Raw genomic sequence first — 12,080 nt, 5'->3', positions numbered from 1 at the left:
TGACATGACTCTGGATGATCAGCTGTGATGCGACATGACTCTGGATGATCAAGTGTGATGTGACGTGACTCTGGATGAATAGCTGAGACGTGACGTGACTCTGGACGAACAGCTGAGACGTGATGTGACTCTGGCAGATCAACTGAGACTTGACTTGACTTGACATGCAACAGTTTGTGTAGTGCAAGAGTCAATGTAATGGAAGGGTGACCTCTGGTGGTGATTGAACGGAAGTCCATGGATAGGATTTGTGACAGTTGTTTGACATCGTAATTGCAGAGAATGACTTAAGAATATTGTTACCCTGCTGCCACAAGTATGCCACAAAGTTGAGAAGAAGTGTAGTGTCTTTAGATTGGCCAACAATTGAAAATAACTAATTAGAACACCAACTGAGCAACTGTCATTGAGATGCTCCTGGGTATTTTCTCTAGGTATTATAAACCTCCTCGGGAGAAAGCATTAATAACAAACTTCACTCAGCAGATCCCCACTTATGTCTTAGTAGAATTCACTCAAATTACAATTCCTTATTTTAATACCTTACATTACTAATTTGACTTTGAGCCATTGATTTTCTGCATCCTTCTCTCTTGTCAATACCTGAACCTGAAATATAAGGAACAGAAGCTGGTAGCGCTGTTAAATGAAAGCTTTGGCTTTCAGGTCCAATCTCTAATGGAAACATGCAATAAGGAACATTTGGTAGAATTCTCAAAAACCTATACAATTCCCACCATGGATGCTTGACTGCCACCCATCGGTGAGCTCCACTGAATTGAGATACTCAGTCAAATCTGTGATCAGGCATCTTACTGTGTGCTCTTAAAGTCAAGTGAGAGAAGAAGCTTCTCCTAGATCATCTCACATGGTCTCATGGAAATAGGGGGCTCTATGTGGAAGTGGCATTACATTGTAAGTGAATCTTGATTAAAGGTCTTCCAGCATATGTTAGTGTGTAAGTGGTGTGTAGTAGTGGTTAAGGCCGCTTCAATCCCTGTAACGAGTGAGCCATGAGCCATCACCATTGTGCCCTTGAGAAAGGCATTTAACCCCAGGTTGCTCCAGGGGAACTGTCCCTGTAATAAGTTCATGTGCTGTTCTATGGTGACATTGCGTGAAAGTGACGGAAACAAATTCTGCGGGCTCTAGCTGTAAGGCAATAAATAAAGATTCTAATCTGTTTTATATAGTAGTGTCACTGTGAGAACTGGAGCTAAACAAGCTGCTGGCAGTTGTGAGAAATCATGAGTAAAGGGGGTACAAAAGAGAGCAATAAAGCAAAAAATCTTTTCAGTTTAAAAACACACACTTAAATGTTACATTTTTACGTCATATTCTTTCCTGACCTGAACTATGTAATCTTAAAAAGATTTGACATTTGACAATGCAAAACTACCTCCTGGCCAGCAGTCCTCATTGTGCAAATTTATGTTACCTTTTAAGTTGACAGACAGAGAAATTGACAGTTCCGAGAAGGGCACTTGCTCCCAATCAAGCCAACATTTAGAAGAAAATGTCTCATATTTAAAAAGGACTAGTTAACACAGGAATCTGGAAAATACTGCCTTCAAGTTGTTCTGGGAAGTTTCCTGGGAAGTTGCAGGTTCAGAAATCGCAATTATGTTGTGCTGTGCATTTTTCCAAAAAATAATTGATGGGCATTTTTCACTTTTTCACTTACCACCAAAGAAATTTTTTTAGCACTAGTACAAAAAATGGCGTCCTTTAAGTGGGTAATAGATGCTATATCAATGTATTTTATCATTTTCTGTGCCCAAAATTTTGAGAAACATGGTTTTGTTGAGCAAACCTCACAAATCTCAGAAATTTGTTGTATTTCCTAATAAGCTTTATCATTTTCATTATCACCAGTAAATAAAATTAGTATGGTAACATTTATAAATACAATTAATCCAACCTGCCTTTAAGGCAGCAATAATCATTCACTTACGATAGGCTACAACCTGAAAAGATGCATGATTGTTTTACAGTACCTCTGACATGGGACTTAAATGTTTACCTGATGAACACAAGATCAAATTAACTTCTATTGTTCTTTAAGTTATCTGTTTGTTTGTTTTTCTTTAAAGCAATCAGCTATTCCTCGAAAAAGAAACATCTAAAAAGGAGTCTGTCCCTTGAGGGAAAAGGCAAAATATTATAATCTGTCATCTAGCTCATTAATATGCAAATTGAATCCTGTTTAGTCAGTCATTTTACCATGCGAGTAAGGTTGTTATATGCCACATCATATTTGTAGCGATGAAGAAAACATAACATTGATGCCTTTTCAATTTGAATATTAATGAGGTTTAAATCATTTGCTGCTCTTCCAGATTTAACAGGTTCATGCATTTATTAAAGTGTACACAACAAACATCTCCGTAAAATAGATCTTAAAACAGGGCAAGCAATTCTGGGACAGACCAAATCCTATTTGGAGGAGTTAAATGGCTCTGTCTTTGAACGGAATAACTCATTGACAGTGCAAATCAAAATATGCTCTGAACTTTAGAGTTAAAAACCAAGTAAATGAAAACCCGCTCTTAGACGTTCAACAAGTACATAACAATGTTACAATATCAGAACCTCAAAAGGTCAATATACAGAACAATTTTCATCTGACTGTCTAATTTGGGCATGCAGATTTAGGAAACCACTAATCTGCTCATTTTATTCTTTTGTGTTAATCCAAATGGGAGCTGTGATTTTCGATATGAGTGACTGCAAAACAGTGCAGTTAGTACACTCATGTAAGTTTGTAGCAATAAAATATTCTCAACAATAACTTCTGTGATGGTGCAACAATTTTGCAGGGTTTTGCACCTAATTCAACTTATACTGGCTTTATAATGTTATGTAAATTGTAAATGTCTCAAAAGCAAGGCTACAAGATAACATGAAACTAGTACAAATTGGATAATAATGCATAATTCAGTTTTTAGTCATTAAAGCTGTTCTGACCTACAAATCCTTTTTACTGACTTTTAAGACTATAGAAAAGTTATTCTAAAAAACAAAACAAAAACAGGATTATTTCCAGGTCAGTATTGCCTAGTGATAAAAAACAGGAGAAAAAAACAAAACAAATAGACCAGGAAGACTGATTAGTTTTGAACATGCACAATCCATTACCTATTACATATTACGGCTGTAGAAAACAGTTCAAATCAAACAACAAGGTCATTAATCTGTTTAAATGATATTCATTTTATACACTACTACTACTACTACTAAATCCATGATTTGCCATTATTAGTTTATTTTAATTACCAAAATTATTTATCTCTATCTGACATTCTGCCTGCAACTCTTGCATGATTTTCCCTATTAAAAAAAATAATAATAAAAAAAAATAAAAAAAATAAATGAAACTAACTAAACATTCTGTAATGGTACCTGGAAATAAATAAATAAATAAATAAATAGCTCGTATATTATTTCGTCTGAGGTGGATTTTCTGAAAGCTTTGTAGGCTTTTGGTGACAAAAAAGAAAGAAAGAAAGAAAAAAAACCTAATTTGTGTGTAATTTAATGAACATCATCGTTTACCTGACTTTATATGCACCTGGGCTGCGTTCAACCCCGACAAAACGGTGCAAAACGTTTTTTAAACGGAAACGGTGGTGCATTGAACACACTGTACTGATCACGCAAGAGTTGCAACTATGGCAGCTGAGAAGGCCATTCTTTGTGTTCTTTTTGAAGAATTTTCGGAGCCTGATGAAATCGGTATAAATACGTGTTTAATACTGCAAAATACGCTCGATGTAACAGTCACTGCCCTTGCCGTCCAGAATAAAATAGAACATCCCAATCAAATGAAGGGATTTGTGGAAACGGTGGTTCCTAATAGACACACCCACCAAACAAGAGAAAACGCATCTCAAACCCCGCTGCACACCGTTTCCAGGAAATATGTCGTTCAACCCGGAAACCGTAGCAAAACGGTGCACACCGGTTTGAGCTTGAACTTGCCCCTGGTTTGATCATCACCATCAAACTGTGGGCTCAGGAATAACCTGAATATCATCATAAGGATTCCGCTGTCATTTCTGCAATAACCCACGTGCATATCCCCCTCACCACAATAACTTCCTCTGACGTTATTCCAACCAGGAAATGTAGTTGTTCATTGCTCACGTCTTTAGCACTGTAACCTATCAGTCCCATTTAAATTTTAACCATTCATGTTGTAGCTGAATTAAATTCAGATAAATTCAGAGAGCATATTATCGGTCATCTCCTACGTTATTTTTTTTTCTTACGCTGATGAAGAGTAGGTGCTGCTGAACTTTATTTCCCATGATCCCGTGCGGTTTTGCCTCTGGTCGCGCACACGACATGTCAACAAACACCAAAGTCAAACTGCAGTGAATCCGGGACGCAACAGATATCAAAGTATGATCGGTAAGCATTGATTTATCAGCAGATTCCTATGGCTGTCCGTATGCTATGCAAAGTATGTCTTTATTTCCTGTTGGAACTGATTTCACACTGGTGAAGTAGCGTCGTTTGACATTGTCCCCTTGTACCTTCACATCACAGCTCAGTTCGGCCACTCTTAAAATGATCGCGTTATTAATTGTGTATTAAAAATTGTGAGGCATATCCATATAAAATACAGTACAATGCATCTCAGTGTACAGCTGTTAAAAAAAAAACGGAGCTTCAGGTTTCGATAAATTAGAAAAATTAATAAATTAAAAAGAAATGTAAAGGGTGTGTTGACAAATAGCACCTTTTCACTATTTTAAATTTTATTTAAAAAAAAATAATAATAATAATAATGGGAGCTCATTGTCACACAATTTTTTAAATTCAGGGTGGGTTTATATTTAAAAGTCCATTTATTTACAGACACATACCTTAAAACAGTTATGAAACAATTTATGAAACAGCAAAAAATAGAATGTAAAGTCCAAAAATACTGTGAATAATTAATTGTATAATTGTGTTTAAACACATTCAACACATGCCCCAGTTAAAGGGGACATCGGGTGCAAAATTCACCTTTACATGGTGTTTGCATATAAGGATGGATGTTCTCTGTTTATTTCAAACAAAAACATAAAATAATAATAAAAATAAGTCATTTAAAAATGTTAATAATTAGGAAGTGATTGAATTAATTCACAATTATGAGCTCTAGTTTGTGTCAGTTCAGTATGTTTCAGACTCCAAAAGACCTATACCTTTAGTGACAGTAGGCTGGGAAGGACTTTTCTTGAATATAAATAATGATGTTCTCTTGACAAAAACAATTCACATCCTTAATGAAGGCATCGCCTGCTTAAGTGTTAAGCACAAAACCGCATATTCCAGATTACAGTGTCTGGTAAAATATCACTAGTGCCTCACACAAATGTATGTGTCAGATATAAAATGTTAAATAACTTATTAAATTACTTAGTAATTACTGAGTGGTTAAGGTGTTTTTCACTTTAAAATAATGGTCCAGATCACTAGTAGTTCCTTAGTAGCACTTTAGCTTTAAAGTGAAAAATACATTAGCCTCTCACTAAGTACTCAAGCGTTACCTTGTCAGCCTGCAGGAACTACTATTGATCTGGACCATTATTTTAAAGTGAAAAACACCTTAACCCCTCAGTAATTACTCACAAGTAAATTAATAAGTTATTTAACATATTTTATATCTGACATACTGTACAGTTAAACATTTGTGTGAAGCACTAGTGATATTTTACCAGTAGGACTTTTGGAGTGGGATACATTGATACTGAACTGACATGAAGCAGAGATCATAATTGTGAACTAATTCAATCATGAGCTTGTCAGCATCACTTCTTAATTATTAACATTTTTAAGTGAATTTTCATTTTTATTATTATTCTGTTTAAGTTAGAATTTTATATTTCTATTTGTAAGCCGTCCGCCATATTGGAATGTCAAAGCTGGTCCATGAACACTTGAGAGCAATGCCGGTGCATCTGCACTGCAACTGTAGTTATACGCATGTATGAATATCTATATCTTCAGTAGGCTTCAGAAGATGCTTTTGCTAATCCAACACAATACAACAAGACGAAGCCATTAGCAAACAAGGCATTTAAAAGGTACTTTAGTTTAAAGGGGTCATATGATGCTGCTAAAAAGAACATTATTTTGTGTATTTGGTGTAATGAAGTGTGTTTATGCGGTTTAAGGTTAAAAAAACACATTATTTTCCACATGCTGTACATTATTGTGCATTTTTGATGGAAGAAATAACAAACAACAAGCGCTACTCTACACTGCTCAAAACTTGCATTTGAAACGTCAGTGGCAAATTCTTTAAATATAAAAAACGTACTTACAGTATGTGAGTCAGAACAGCCGGCATTGTAGTCCCCAGGGGAGCGCGAGCATCAGTTAATTCAGAGACATTTAGCTTGTAACACTCCAAAGAGAAAGGAAAAATTGAAATCGCATCATATGACCCCTTTAAAAACCTGTAATATTGTGTTAATACATATTAAAAACAAAAACATTCTTATCTGTGAAAGGTTATCCAGTTTCTTCAGGAATTGACATTTAGGTGGTTTTTACAACAAGATGCTGCTCAATGTTGTTGCATCTTGAAACTCATTGATTTTTAGTGTGAGTGACAACACATTGACCGTTCCAAGATGGCGGACCCATCGACGTGTCTGGAGCGGTCGAATGCAAGTAGGGATAACTGCAGGCTGGAGCAGTGGATGTGGCAAAAGATTAGGGCATGCCGAAAGGTAGGGGGCGTGGATAAAGTTATTTCTAATTGGTTAGGGGTTAGTTTCTGTTGTAGCATTCACCTTTCGGCACACCACCTTTTGCCATGCCCATTACTCCGACCTGCAGCTAGCCCTATCTCGTCGAATGTGGCATCTACCTATACATATCCATGGGTCCCGTATTAGCATATCTCCGCCCTGAGCCAGTTGTACGCTGTCCATTTTCTCCGAGCTCGGGCAACTGTAGCTACATGTCTCGTAAGCAATGTAGGTGTATTGTAGCTGGATGTAAAAGTGAACATAAGAGTCTTTATTTTCTCCCGACATCAGTGCCACTGAGGATGCAGTGGATTCGTTTTGTTTTGGTTGGTAATGCGCCACCAAATACACCTAAATTAGTTTATATCTGCGCAAATCATTTTACTCCAGACTGCTTTCTGAACAAGGGACAATTCAAGGCAGGTTTTGCTAAAAAGTTCAAACTTAAGGACGGATCAGTACCCACCGTTCATAATCCAGCTGCACCTCCAGAAGAAGTAAGTGTCACACTTTACATTCTTTATGGTTATTTGCAAATCGGCTTTCCTCTTCCACTGTAGAGAGGGGCGGGGTGAGCAGAGCTCATTAGCATTTAAAGAGACATGCACCGAAACGGGTCGCTGTGATCAGAGCTGTTTTCGACAAGGTAAAAAGGGTGTTGTTTTACACAACCACTAAAGAATTTTAACCAAAATATGTTACAGACATTTCATGAAGACCCTAAAGAATCATACCAACTTGTGGAAAGTGGGCATCCGATGTCCCCTTTAAAAAATGTGACAACTTACCTGATATTTTTAATGTGTTCACTTGTTTACCTAACTGCTACTAAAAATGATGATATTACAATTTTTATTTACAAAAATATTCATAAAAAACATAATAATACAAAATTCTTATGTAAGAATATTTTGAAATCGATTTCAAAAGTCACATACAAGACCATTGCAGGATGTGATATAAAGACATAAAATTGCATATATGAATACAGTAATACTCGTTTTGAGGAAATCATATTTTGCAGTCAACCTGGTAACCTAATGGTTAGAGAGTCGGACTTGTAACCCGAAGGTCGTGGGTTCGAGTCTCAGGTCCAGCAGGGATTGTAGGTGGGGGGAGTGAATGACCCTTGAGCAAGGCACCGAACCCCCACTACTCCCCGGGCGCCACAACACATGGCTGCCCACTGCTCCGGGTGTGTGTTCACGGTGTGTGTTCACTACTGTGTGTATGTGTGCAGTTGGATGGGTTAAATGCAGAGCACAAATTCCGAGTATGGGTCACTATACTTGGCTACACTTCACTTTCTTTTCTTTTTTCTTCTTTCTTTTTTTTAGGTGTCCGGCGTAATTTTCTGACCTGTCATATTCCACTTCCTTGTGCCTGCCTAGATTATCTGTGAAAAATTATATCAATGTTGAATCTGAAATAAATCGTTAGAGCTTCTCAGCCTGAGTGTGCCTTTGGACTGCTGGGCTCTGAAGAGGACGTATTGATTGTGTCTTTTTGAGTGTCTCCGGCGCGTCTGTATGGGGCTCGCTGATCCCCGCGAGACAGGGATCTGGTTTGAGTGAACTGACTAGTGCTTGTCTGGCAGAATGAGTATGAATCAAGAAGCACGCTTCCACCCTCAGGCGCAGCATCTCCTGCTATTGGAACAATATCTGTGCCAATAGTCATGTCACGTAAGCTTGTTTTTATATTGACTGAGCTGTGAGGAGAACCGACTCTTGTCTCACCAGGCTAGAGCATGTTCAGCCCCACAAAATCTGTCTCTCTTGCATGAATGATCTGGATAGGCATTCTTTTATTTTGAAAAGATATAAAACGGCTTTAATTGGATGCAGCAATGTTACATTGAGCATTAAATATCATGCCATGTGAGTGAGATCTTTTTAACGTTGAAATCCTGCATTCCATAGCTATTCTTCTATTCAGAATACCAAGAAGAACATCTAAATGATTTAATGGCCTTCTGCAAAATTATTAATTACTAATGTGATATTTTAGCCGATGCTTTTTTTTGTTACTCCAGCGATTCCTTAAAGAGATAGTTCACTTTTAGTTGCTGGTCCCCATTGACTTCAAGTCAGGAAGTAATGAATTAAATTTTTTTTATTTAACATTTATATTTTATTTCAGCTTTATTTCAATTAACAAAAATTATTCTTAATCGTTTTAGTTAACAATAATAATTCTCCTCCTCCTCCACAATAGCTCTCAAATCTTATTTGCGGTGATGTATATTCAAACTTGCTGTGTTACGATAGGTCATGTGACGCCTGAGAACTGATGGCATTTTGGCAGTGACTTTTGTGGTGCCTTGGTCGTACAAATGTGTTTATGTGTCCTTTTTGGTTCTTGGCAACATAAATCACCACATCTTATTTTGTGTTCCACAGAATGAAGTAAATAGTATGTGGAGAAAGAAAGGTCATATGAAGTCTCTAATGTAGTAGAAATTTTGGCTTTTAAAATGGCATGGATTTTCCCAAACAGAATGATTTTGAATAACTATGTATTTTTTTTTACGGTAAAAATAAGATATAATAATGGAATCCACTTGATGACACACTATATCATTTTCATGACCTGTTTTTTTCCTTCAAAATTCATTCTTAAATGTCAACCACCCATATGTGAAAATAAAGAGGCTGTTTTACTCCAGAGCTTTCAGACAGCTTTCTGTAAGAAGACTTTGTGCGTGCTCAGGATTCAGAAATGAAGTACCTGAAGTGAAGCAGAGTCTTCTGTCAGGTCCTCTTCTGCTGGCCCAGAGAACAGAACAGGTGTTACAAGAAGTTAAAGGAGTCACATTGTCTGTGGTACTGAAAAATCACCCATATTTGAGACATTTCTCCACTAGCTATTATCATTTTTTAAGCATGTACTAGTTTCTGTGAATAACACTTCATTCTACAGATATACAGTATACAGTGGTGTGAAAAAGTGTTGGCCCCCTTCCCTTCATTTAAAAACTGCATGTTGTGTTTACTTGTGTTATCTTTGACTAATATTTAAATTTGTTTGATGATCTGAAACATTAAAGTGTGACACGTGCAAAAAAATAAGAAATCAGGAAGGGGGCCAACACTTTTTCACACCACTGTATATTCTACAGTATAGTCACTTTTGTCCTATCCAGTCTTTCTACTGTCTGCATGACGTCGCTGTTGAAAGCAGAGAGACTGGCTGGCCTGATTTTTCTTATGTTGCTTGCTGTAGATCGTATTATTGCTCTTACTCTCCACATAGATGAAAGAACAGCTTTCACGGTTGAAATATTTCATGTTTATTTTTCACTCTGACAAAAAAGAAAATATATAATGAAAAACGTACATTTTTTTGAAATATGAGTGGTGCTTGACCAGGGTTCGCAAAATTTCAAAATCCTTGGTAGCCCTTCGGGCAGGCACTCTTCAGATTTTGGTAGCCCGAAATAAATTTAAGTAGCCCACATAAAAAAAAAAAAGATCATTTTTTTATCTATATAGAAAATTGGATAGGAGTCGAAATCAATCAAAAACATTTTCAAATCACAAATATCAAGGAAGTAAATTTTTTTCACTATTTACAGGGTGTCTGCAGAATTTTTAAAAATCAATTTAAGGCTTTTTATGACAATTTTTAAGACCTGCACAAATAAAACTAATACCATAAACTTTTTAGTCAGCCAAACTCTTTTTTCCTAAATTATTTACTTTAAGTACTCCCTGAGATTTTAAGTAAATTTCAATAATTGAACGGCATATTTGCATGTTTACTTCAAAAACAGTTTTTTTAAACAATTTTACATTTTTTAACAGAATTATTTTATACAACTATTGTTATTAGAGATAAAACAGCATGAACATTTCATATCACAATTATAGTGACCAAAATGATCACAGTTATCAATATTATCACAGCATTGGTTAAAAAAAGTACTCAACACACACTGAAATCATTTCATCATGTTTATATTAAAAACCAATGCATTTTAAACAAATAAAAAATATTAGTTGGGTGACTTACAACATAACATGTTATCTACTAACATGCACTACATGTTCAAATAAAGTTTTGACAAAAAAAAGTTTTATTAAATTGATGAACCTCACATTTCAGCCTTTAAAGGAGATATATTATGCCCCTTTTTACAATATGTAATATAAGTCTCTGGTGTCCCCAGAATGTGTATGTGAAGTTTCAGCGGGCGTTCGCCACAGGATTCTCAGGTTACTTCGACTGAAGCAACGACTGAGTCGTGCGGCTACATAGCACGGCTAGCAACGCAGTACTCATTCCCGTATCTCAGGGAACCAAGGTTACGTTAGTAACCGAGTACGTTCCCTTTCGATACTACACTTGTACTGCGTCTGCTAAGACGCTATGGGAACACAGTACAATCACGCCGTGCTAATGTAGTGGAACGACTAAAAGTATCAAAACTTCCATAAGCAACCAATGCCCATAGAGAAGTTAACAACAACCCAAGGCTAAGACGGGCTGAGCTTCTGAGGTCACACCCGGCCTGGTTAATCGTTCCAGAGTACTCCTGTAACTTCGACACCCAGGGGTCGAGAGCTAACAGGTGAACTAATGCCACAGAGCTTGAGCGTGATACTGCCATTGGCTCTCTGCCAGATCTGTTTACGGATGGAGTCTACTATCCATCTAGAGAGTCTTTGCTTCGTGACCGGAAGCCCTTTGGTGCGGTTACCGAAGCTGACAAAGAGTTGTTCCGACCGCCTATAAGGGGCGGAACGCTCAATGTAAATTCTCAGAGCTCTGACGGGGCAGAACAGAGATAACTCTCTGTCCTCTTGAGAGGGAGGAAGCACGGAGAGAAATGACAACACTTCTGTCAAATCGGAAGTATGAGGGTCTTTGCCGCTGTTTAGACACCAAACGGAGAAAAAAGACCACTTTAAGGCGTAAAGGCGTCTCTTAGACGGGGCTCTAGCCTCCAAAATTGTGTTTGGTCGGAACGCTCAATGTAAATTCTCAGAGCTCTGACGGGGCAGAACAGAGATAACTCTCTGTCCTCTTGAGAGGGAGGAAGCACGGAGAGAAATGACAACACTTCTGTCAAATCGGAAGTATGAGGGTCTTTGCCGCTGTTTAGACACCACCGATCGGGCAGAGGATGCCATATTGTCCCGTTCACTTGAGCGAGGAGATCCCGTCTCAGCGGAATGGGCCAAGGGGCCGCTACTAACAGCTGAGTCAGCTCTGATAGCCACAGCTGGTTCATCCAAAGGGGGGCCACTAGGAGAACCTTGTATTTTTGTTCTCTTACTCGCCTGATTACCTGTGGGATCAGGGCGATCGGGGGAAAAGCATAAA

General features: G+C 37.5%; 1 pseudogene; it reads left to right on the top strand.

Annotated features, from left to right (window-relative positions):
- Window positions 1-4,297: 4,297 nt before the first annotated feature.
- Window positions 4,298-12,080, top strand: part of LOC107728797 (E3 ubiquitin-protein ligase parkin-like) — a 141,384-nt pseudogene continuing 133,601 nt past the window's right edge.

This window comes from Sinocyclocheilus rhinocerous, unplaced genomic scaffold (genome assembly GCF_001515625.1).
Source record: "Sinocyclocheilus rhinocerous isolate Xijiao unplaced genomic scaffold, SAMN03320098_v1.1 scaffold1809, whole genome shotgun sequence".
Classification (NCBI taxonomy): domain Eukaryota; kingdom Metazoa; phylum Chordata; class Actinopteri; order Cypriniformes; family Cyprinidae; genus Sinocyclocheilus; species Sinocyclocheilus rhinocerous.
This window is presented reverse-complemented; position numbering and strand designations above follow the sequence as displayed.